The sequence below is a fragment of the Telopea speciosissima genome, chromosome 9 (assembly GCF_018873765.1).
Source record: "Telopea speciosissima isolate NSW1024214 ecotype Mountain lineage chromosome 9, Tspe_v1, whole genome shotgun sequence".
Taxonomy (NCBI): Eukaryota; Viridiplantae; Streptophyta; class Magnoliopsida; order Proteales; family Proteaceae; genus Telopea; species Telopea speciosissima.
This window is the reverse complement of record NC_057924.1, coordinates 54,404,460-54,414,873: the sequence shown is the minus strand read 5'-3', so window position 1 is coordinate 54,414,873 and position 10,414 is coordinate 54,404,460.

The following is a 10,414-nucleotide window of genomic DNA, read 5'->3' as shown; positions in this document are numbered from 1 at the left end:
CCATTTCCTGCCTTGTCCATTTCCCTAAGTCCCTCTAATGGGGGTGGATCCCACCCGGGCAGGGGGTAGAGTGGTTATTTCCGTCCCCTATTAGAGGGACTTGGGGAAATGGACCAGGCAGGAAATGGAGTAGATAATGATCCCCATGTAACTGCTACCTAAAATGTCAAAAGGGATTATGCGTTTCTGAAGTTTTGGTCCTTCAAAAACGGGTCTATTGTTGGGTATGTCTCGGAGTCTGATCTCTGTTCAGAGTGTTTGTGAACCCTGTGTGTACAAAGTTCATTTGTGTGATTACTTACTACCCTTTAATTAAGGCTCCGTTTGGTTGCAAGGGGAATTAAAGGGAAGTGAAATTTTCTTAATTAAAAAAGATTTTTTTGTAATCATTAACCCATGTCACAATATAAAAAACTCCAAATTATTTCATATTTGGTCATTAATTTGCACTTTATTTTGCATCCAATTCCCTTTGTTTTAAAATGTAAAATAAATATAATATGCAAAATTAATCATAACTAAATATGGTAAGAAATTTAATAAGTTTATACAATCACATGGGGTAATGATTACAAAAGTTTTTTTTTTAGGTTTAAAAAATTTTCATTTCCTTCTCTTTAATTCCCCTTGCAACCAATCGAAGCCTAAGGGTACAAAAAAGGCCCATTTAGTTGAAAATTTTATATGATTTTTATAAAGGAATGTATTAAGAACGTTAACCGGTCACATGGTTAGCATGGTTCCTACGCTTAGACACAATCCAATGTCTTGTGTGCAAAAAGACCATTCAGCCCCCTAATGAAACAAAAAAAAAAAAAAATCGCATCCAAACCAATTCCTCTATGCACATTTTCATTGGCTATTGTGCTGGTGCAAGGGCTACACGACTGTTTAGCGTTCTTTTGCCCAAATTTATTATAAGATTTATTGGAGCAATATGTGTTATTGACTCGTAACAAAAGTATTGCATAGTTTTCTTTCACCATGGTGGAAGGAAAAGTACATCCATCTAGGGTTTATTATTACTCTTTCCTATTAGATGAAGTTGAAACTCTCTCTCCCCTCATAATGATGCCTATCCCACTACTTAAATGACTCACGATAAAGGGATTTTCTTTCAGTTCTCCTTCTGTGGCTTCCGTTTTGTATACCCAAAAGCTAGTTTTTAGATAGTAAAAAAATAGGACCAATAGTTGTTATCAGTTAGGAAAAAATCACTGCGTCTAACACCAGAAACCAAAAAAATTGGGGGAAGGGGTTGCTTATGGGCGGCTTATACAGGAGGAGGCGGGACTATTCTAAACTGATGTCTCCACTTGGTCCTACCATTTGGTTATTCAACAAAAAAAAAAAAAACCACTTTTAGGCCCCGTTTGTTTGACGGGGGAGGATGGGGTGGGAATGTTGTGGGATTGGATCCCACAATGTAGTGGAGGTGGGGAACAAAGGTGAGATTTTTATTTTTCCCATGGAACAGTAGCCAAAGTCCTATATTTTCTGTGGGTCTTTGAATAGTATAGGGGTAGGATTTTGAAGTGCCATGTTAGACAAAGCATTTAATGTTATTCCTTAAGCTTTTGTAAGTTCACCACCCCAGGTTAAACAAATAAGGTTGGAGTGGATTCTAAACTGCCACATCAACACTTTCTCACCCCATCTAAGTCCTCGTCAAACAAGCAGGGTCTTAGGTATCCAAAATCAGAAGCCCGAGAAACTTAGTCAAATCTGCACTTAGAGGAGTACAGGCTTCAACATGTCAATGACACTGATGGTTCACAACCAATCTAGTAAGGCTGCAAAGATGATCCAACCCAATTGGTGATGCCTTCTTGTTGCATGTATTACACCAATTCCATGGTCTCTGTTTTGATTTCCAAGTCGGCAATGGAGTCTATGGTGTGCTTTAAGCCCAGTACAAAGAGAATGGGTTTCCACTTGAATGGAGGATCCATAGTTGGCATGGTGGGTTACTGCCATGGTTTGAGGTATCGGATCGGATCGGCCAATTTTGGCCGGATCGGATAGGTATCGGCTAAGACCGATCCCAATCCAGCTGTACGGACAGGGGTAAAAATGTAAAACAGTTAGTTTTTTAATAAGAAAACAGGGACAAAAGTGTTATATTTGCCCGAGTTTAGGCGATCCCGATCTGTATCAGCGATCCGATCCCGATCCAATTCGATCCAGCCGATACCGAGATCACGAACCATGATTCCTGCTGCAACAATACCTCCAGATTTATTTACATAAGAGTGCTTTTGAGGTTGTAAATACAAGGATAAAGTAGGAGTGTCAAATTTCAGCCTGAATTGACTGACCAAAACCGATCGGTTCAGCTTGAACTGATCTGAATCCTTTTCGGGTCAATTTTGGTCTTGACTTTTGTGAAACCAATAGAAACAGACCCGACGGACCAAAATGGACTGATTGCAACTGAACCCTTCGGATAAATAATCAAAAACCCGAAAACTAATTCCAAAAATGGATTAATCATATAGTGAACAATCTGCAGTTCCAAAATAAACATGTATTCTTTTTGCTAACCTATGTCTTCTAACACATTGCAAAATTCATGGTTTCGCCAAAAAGAAAAGCATGATCATGTGCACAACAAGCATATGCCAAATCATGGTTAGCCAAAAAGGAAAAGCATGATCAAGCTTTTCCACGACAAGCATATAGCCAAAAAGGAAGGCATGTTCAAGCTTGTGCACAACAAGCTTATACAAAATCATGGTTAGCCAAAATGGAAAGCATGATCAAGCTTGTGCACTACAAGCATATATATATATATGCCAAAAAAGGGAAAAAAAATCTTGAACCCCTTAAAATAAGGATGTAAACGGATTGAATTCGGTCGGATAGTGACATTATCATATTCTTATTCGATTATATTCTGACGGATTTGGATAATATTCTGTCAGTTGACATCTTTATTGTTTTGTTTTGTTGATGAGGGTTAGGGTTGAGACTTGAGAATTCAGCAACTACCCTTTTTTCTATTCTTCTTATTCTTTGATTTTCTTACATTTTTTATTTTTGATTTTATCTTGTATTTATTTTAATAGATATGTGATTCCATATATCACAATACATAAAATAATATATAAACCAATATAAAATCTAAAAAAAAAATCACATTGTCTTAATTTATAAAATTATACAAAGATATATTTCAGATATTTTATTACCGTCGGATTGCAAAATGATTCGAATAATAATAGGTTGGAGAGGGGGATTATCATATTCATATCCGATTAGTTTTAGGATGGATTCGAATTCTTCTAAACAGATACGAACACGGATCGAATACGGATTTTCGAATATCCGTTGACATCCTTACTTAAAATGTTCTCCTAAAAGGTCTATTTGGCTGCAAAGATATTAAAAGGAACGGAAGTGAAATTTTAAAACCTAAATAAGAAATTTTTATAATGATTACGTTACATGTTTATAACTTTATATTAAAATTCACCTTACTCTGCATCCATATTCCTTGGATTTGAAAAGTAAAATAAAAAATACATCTAATTGTTATCATTAGTAAATATGATTAGAAATTTAAGTAGTTTATACAAGCATGTTGAATAATGATTAGAGAGGTTTCCTTTTAAATTTGAAAATTTTCATTTCCCTTTAATTTCCCTTTCAGCCAAGGAATGAGGCAATAACCTCACTTCTAAAACAAACTAAATCTAATCCATTCGTTAAATCGTGGGTGAGGTCTATCTCCCTACATGTATTTATAACTGGTATTTAAGTAAAAACTGACTTTAAAATTGTAAAAACAAAAAACATAATTAAATAAGGAGACCCTCATGCATGTACAACAATAAGAGTGACATGGACAGACCTTGACACTCAATTATAAAAACAAAAAAAAAACAGAAAAGGGTAATTCCCTCACGTGGGTAGAGCTGAACGTTTCCTATTTTGACTCAACAACCCATTAACATAAAGAAACTAAAATTGAATTTAACTCCTAAAAGCAATGAAAGAAATGGGTTTGGATTTATATATCCTAATTTAACCATATATAAAATAATAAAGTAAGCACCTAAAACTAGTTTGAACCAGGAGTCTAATTCTTGAATTAGGAAATTGACCCAACATTGTAAGGTTGTTGTAATCACATTATTCTTTCCTTATTTGAAAAAACTTGCCCTTGAATTTTGTAGAATGGGAGGATTGTCACCATGTAATCGGTATCATAAAACACTTACTTTGACTTGAAGGCAATCCATCTATGTTATGTGCCTAATAGGGTCCACTCTAGTGTATGGGTGTTAGCTTGGATCAGCTTAATATGGGATTGATTAAAGGGCTTGATTTAACGTGTTTCATCAGCTTCGGAGTTTTTATCGTATCAGTCAAGTACCTAACATCTGGTATCAAAGCTGGACATCACATCAAAGATTCAAGTCACAGAAAAGGCTACCTACTGTTAGAGTGAAAGCTGCCTAAAGTGAGAGCCACCGAGGATGACGACTGCAGAAGTGTGATGGTCTATTATGTAACTAATGGGGCCCACTCTAGCATATGAGCGCTAGATTGGGCCAGCCCAGTATGAAATATGTTAAAGGGCTTGATTTAATGTATTCCATCAACTTCAGAGCTTTTGGCATATCGGTCAAGTACTTAACATTAGGTATTAGAACTGAGCACCGCCTCACGGGTTCGAGTCACGAAAATGGCTACCTAAGAGAAGGTTACCTGAAGTAGAGTGAAAACTGTCAAGAATGGCTACCTGCTGCCAAACAAAAACCCTGGAGCAGAATGGAGCCACTTGAAAATAACTACCTACCGTCAGAGTGAAAGCTGTCTAGAGTGAGAGCCACCGAGGACGATGGCTGCGGAAGCATAGTGGTTTGTCATATGTCTAATGGGGCTCACTCTAGTGTATGAGCGTTAGATTGGGCCAGCCTAATATGAGATAGATTAAAAGGCTTGATTTAACGTGTTCCATCAGCTTCAGAACTTTTGACATATTGATCAAATAACTAACAAATTCTTCTCATAAAAATAAACAATAAGAGATGATCCGAACTGCACATTTTGTAGAGGAAGAATAAATTCAACGACTACAGTCTCCTTAGACATAGGATCAAATCGAGTATATTCAATTGGAACCTATTATTTAATCTCATTAATCTCAAAGGAGCATTGTTTACTTCTTCAACTTGATCTTCAACCACTAGATCATCTTCTTACTCTTCCACCTTCTATTCAACGACTGAGATCATCTTGTTAAAAGAAAGAGGCTAGTGGTTTCCATTGCCACTCCTCAAGATGCTCATTTGGGGCAAAGGGTTTACTCTCAAAAGAGAATTGAGAATTGAGTATTAAATCGCCACTTAGATCAAAGTCTAGGATTAAAAAAAATTCTTTCCTTTCAAGAAAAAATTGACTCAAGAAGTACGGTCTATTCAAACATCCAAGGAAAGTGCGGATACAGATGTGGGAAGGTGTTAGGCATTTGATGCGCTCGGTGAATATTGGTCTTCCTTACTTCTAACTTACAAAAACCTACTAATTAATCCTATTTACTAACATCCTTAAACAAGCCATCAAAAAAAAAAACATAGAAAAAACATCCTTAAACAAGAACTAATCTTAAATTATTCCTACCTAACTTAATCAAATTAATGGCGTAGAAAACATAAGTTAAACTAATTTAGTCTACCATATTATATTATTACTAATACCATATTATATTATTACTAATCTTACATTTAACTAATTTAATTGATAAAATTAAATTAATTAACTAACTAATGAAGCTAACTATTCAATTAAAGTCATCTATACTACTCATGCTTATGTAACAAGTGACAAAACTAACTCATTAAACTGTGGGTAAGTGATCCTTGCTTGGTCGTGAAGCCATTGCACCAGTGCGGGGACCAATGAGAGCGTGCACAAAGGCATCAATATGTATGAGAATTTTATTTACAGGGGTGGTGGGGTAATTTCACATGCTCCTATGTCAAGGCATAGGTAGGGGTCACATGACCACACGACGTTCTTTTTCTCTTAAACTATTTTAAATATTACATATCTCAATAACTAGTTAAGCTAACTAATTAAAGAATTTCAAAATAACATGCTTAACTAACAAATAAATTAAATTAAAAAACTAAACTAATTAAATAAAGAAAAGAAAAATGCTTTTTCTTGACACTTGATTGGGTCAAGGGAATCTCTTTGACTCAAATAGTGTAGATCGTTGCCTTTTAGGTTTCGCTACGATTAGAACTTTCTACACAAATCTAGAAACCTCTAGAACCTATGTATCTCATTTTTGTAGGAAAGACTCTTGTTTTTTGAATCCCATACTAAAATTCCAAGTTTCTTTAGAATTTCAAAGGAAAATTACTTATTTTCCAGGTCATTCATATTTCATAGGTAAAGTTGAAATTTCTTATTTTTACCCAACAACCAATTAACATAAAGAAATTGAGATTGAACCTAACAATGTAGCTTGTCTTCAACTTTCAATGCTAATTGGAAAGCTTAATCAACATCCAACATCCAACATCCAGACTTTAAGAAAACTACTACCATTTCTATACTTTATTTTGATTGTTAAACTACGTTGGATGCTCTTTTAAGGAGGAGGAGCATCCAACCTAGTTTAACAATCAAACTAAAGGCCCAAACAGTCAAAATAAGATACTTCCTAAGAGTCTAACAATTCTCTTGTCAAAATTCCCATCAAATGCATCCACAACATGGAGAGGAATTTTTAAGGGTCTACAAATTTTGAGAAGAATGCTATGTAAAAGGGTTGGTGTAGGCATCACCATTGACATATGAAGGAACCTTAGATCCCGTCATTAAAGGATATTAAAAGTATCATCATATGTGAATAAGGTAGATGGATTCATGAACAAGTGCTTACTGCATTTGGCAGCGTGTGGTTTGTAGAAAGCCCATTGCTACTAGGAGGTCTAAGTTCAAGTCTCCTAGTTCACATCTCTCCTCCCCCATAGAATAGGATAAAGTAGGACTTATCAAAAAAAAAACACAAAGAGGTAGAGCCTATGTGGGAGTCTTTATGTGAATTATGTAACTACTTAAGTAGTTAAGTAGACGTGGCATTATGGTAGAAGGTTTTTTTTTTGTTAAATTATTATGGTAGAAGTTACTAGAAGTCTATATGTAACTGATTGGCATCTTATTTAATAGGAGTTGGGATGAAAGAAGTGAAGACTTTGGAATCTCTAATTTATCTCTAGACATTATCTTGAGAAGAGGCCGGCTACTTCCCAATAAATTAGACACCCTGTTTCGTCTATAAAGTCAAATCTCTATTTTCCCTCCATCTAGATCACACACGTAACAAATAAAGCTTTTATCTATGACTGCAACATGTTCTAGCATGTTCACAGGCATAGCCCAGAACAAGTCGGATCCCTATGACATGTTTGAAGCTCTATTTTGAAAATTTCCAACAAGAGTGGATGGAAGAAATTGATTGTCCCAGGTCTATACGGAAATATCCTCCATCATTTTACGGCTTAAAACAAGAGTGGATGGAAGACATTTGTTCAACAGAGATTGATTGTCCCACATCCGTACGAGATTTGCAATTTGGGAACCAATCCAACAAGATTTGGGATCCAAGTGAGAATTATTTAATTTTTATTTGTGCATTCTTTCATTTCTTACCATGGTCTTGAGGACAAGACCAAATTTTAAGGGAATGGATTGTTATGTGCTCATATGTGAGTATTCTAATTTGAATAATGTAAGTAGTTGTAATTAGTATAGCCTACGTGGGAGTCTTTATGTGAACTACGTAACTACTTAAGTGGTTAAGTAAATGTGACATTGTGGTAGGAGTTAATTACTAGAAGTTAATAGAGTAATGGAGGATGGAGTCATGGAGGAAGGAGTCATGGAGGAAAAGGGTGAAACTATTTGTAACCGATTGGCATCTTATTTAATAGGAGTTGTAATGCAAGAAGGGAAGACTTTGGGATCCCTAATTTATCTCTAGACATTATCTTGAGAAGAGGTCTACTACCTCCCAATGAGACAGACGCTCAACTTCGTCCGTAAAATCAAATCTCTATTTTTTTTAATTTTTTTTTTTTCCATCTAGATCAGACACGTAATAAATAAAGCTTTTATCTATAGTTGCAGCATGTTCTAGCATTTTCACAGGCATAGCCAAGAACAAGTCAGATCCCCATGTCATGTTTGAAGCTCTATTTTGAAGGATTCCAACAACTTGAGGATTCTTAAAAAAACAAAAAAGAAAAACCAATTCCAACTGGATGGATACAATTGATATTATCAAGTGGCTTTTCAATAGAAACAATATCATTTTTCAATACTATTTGATGTTAAAGAAGTTGCTTTCACACTTTTGAGTATGTTTTGTTGTCTTATATTTCAATATATTTAAATGGGTAACTGATCATGAGTTGGCATCTAAAATAGAGAAGATACTTGTAATGTAGTGGGAGTAAAATACATGGCTACCTATCAATTTGGCTATTGATATACTCCAAGTAGTTTAGATACTTCTGATATTCGATTAATAAAGGATACCCTGATTCATAAATAAAAGAGAAATAAAAATAAAAGTCTCAAGGGGTGTTGTTCTCTGTGCCGCACTGCAGGCTGCGTTCAGGTACATGGGGGTGGGTGCAATGACTACTCTGCCCCCACTGAGTGACTGGCCCATGTGCTTGGGTGCAACCTGTGCTGTACAAAGAACATTCTCCCAAATCTCAAATACATAGTCAATGTATAGAACTTTTATTTCATTTTCCTTTTTACCCATGTTACTATTTTTCTAAAAAAATAATAAAATTTTAATTAATGTTAATAGTTTAATTCGGCTCTTAGTGATCTAATCATTCCATAACAGTTTGTAGATTTAATCAATAAAGCTCTAATTATCCTCAAACCTTAATCTTTTTAGAGTCTGCAGAGGAAAACTAATTCAACAATTAGTTTTACACTTGATATGAAGGGTTAGTGTAATTAGACATATTTAGGGTTACTTCAACATTATATGCTTTTGTTAATATCCATCTTTTGTTTTTTTAGTTTAATGAAGCTTGAAATACAAATGTCTTTTTTTTGTGTATTGAAAGCGAATTTATTTAGAACGACGTGAAACTCTCATGGACAAAGGATTACAGTGATCATGGATTGGAAACAGACCAAATCGTCCTACATGTCAAGGACAGAGCCCTCCTTGTTAGAGAGTTAACGTTTCTGTTTCAAAAAACTAGTTCAAAGTTAGAAACATTTATTTTTTTTGGGTTTCCAGATTTTGGAGTAATTATCTATCAACAAATGTAGTATGGTAAACCTGGAAAAAAATTGTTTATGTTGTTACAGAAAAATATAAGCATTTATGGAATGCATCTTCACAGAAGTATATCTTCTGGTGGCGATGATGGAGGTGGTGGTGGTGGCGATGGTGGAGGTGGTGACGGTGGTGGTGGTGGTTTCATACACGTTATTGTCCCAGCTTTCTGTTTCTATTTTTTCAGGTTTTTCAAAAAGGCCTCAAATCTATTTTTTTCCCCACCCGGTTCATTCAAAGAAAATAATAATAAAAAAAACAGACAGGGCGAGACACACAAGATTTGTTCCATTGCTGTTCAGAAAAACCTAAAAAACACCAAAATCTTTTAATTTTTATTTTTTTAACTTTGCCATATAGATCCTTGGTCGCCAAGGTGGACACCTAATCACCTAAGCGCTTAAGCACCCCTCCACCGCCTTTGGTTGCCTTGACAATTATGATTACTAGTGCAACTTGGAAGTTGGACCCAAAAAGCCAAATCCCACCTGAAATTCACCCGAAAATTTTGAGCTTGGGATGGGATCTTTAAGCCTATGGGTTGGGTTTGGGCCTAGAACTCCCAACCTAAGATCAGGTCGGACCGGGCTGGGTTCAGATTAAAGACAAAGGTTAGGCCCAGTCCAGATCAGTCCTAAAGTACACATATGTGTATAAGGTAGGTCTGTTGTATGAAAGTCAACACTGGTTTAGCATATCTGGTAGTATGACCATTGAGACTTGAACCTGTGACAGATAAGAAATAAGCCTGGCTCTGTCCGGCCCAAAGCTTGATGGACTGGGCTTGGGTTGAGGCCATCTAGGTCCGATGTTGGGCCATGCCAGGTGTAGACCTGGGCCAATGCTAAGATATCTCCAGGCTGGGCCCAAGCCCAATTTCACCCCTATCTAGATTATGCAATAAAATATTGGGTCTACCAATCACTCTCACGCCATGAATTATGAAAGGAAACAACCCTAAGCACCCAACGAATTATGGATCGCTAAATGCTTAACACACCAACATCGAATATTACATCACGCGTTCATCACCCACATCTCGAAATTCCACAGTCGAGGGAAAGAATCTGTGCTTCTCGATACAAC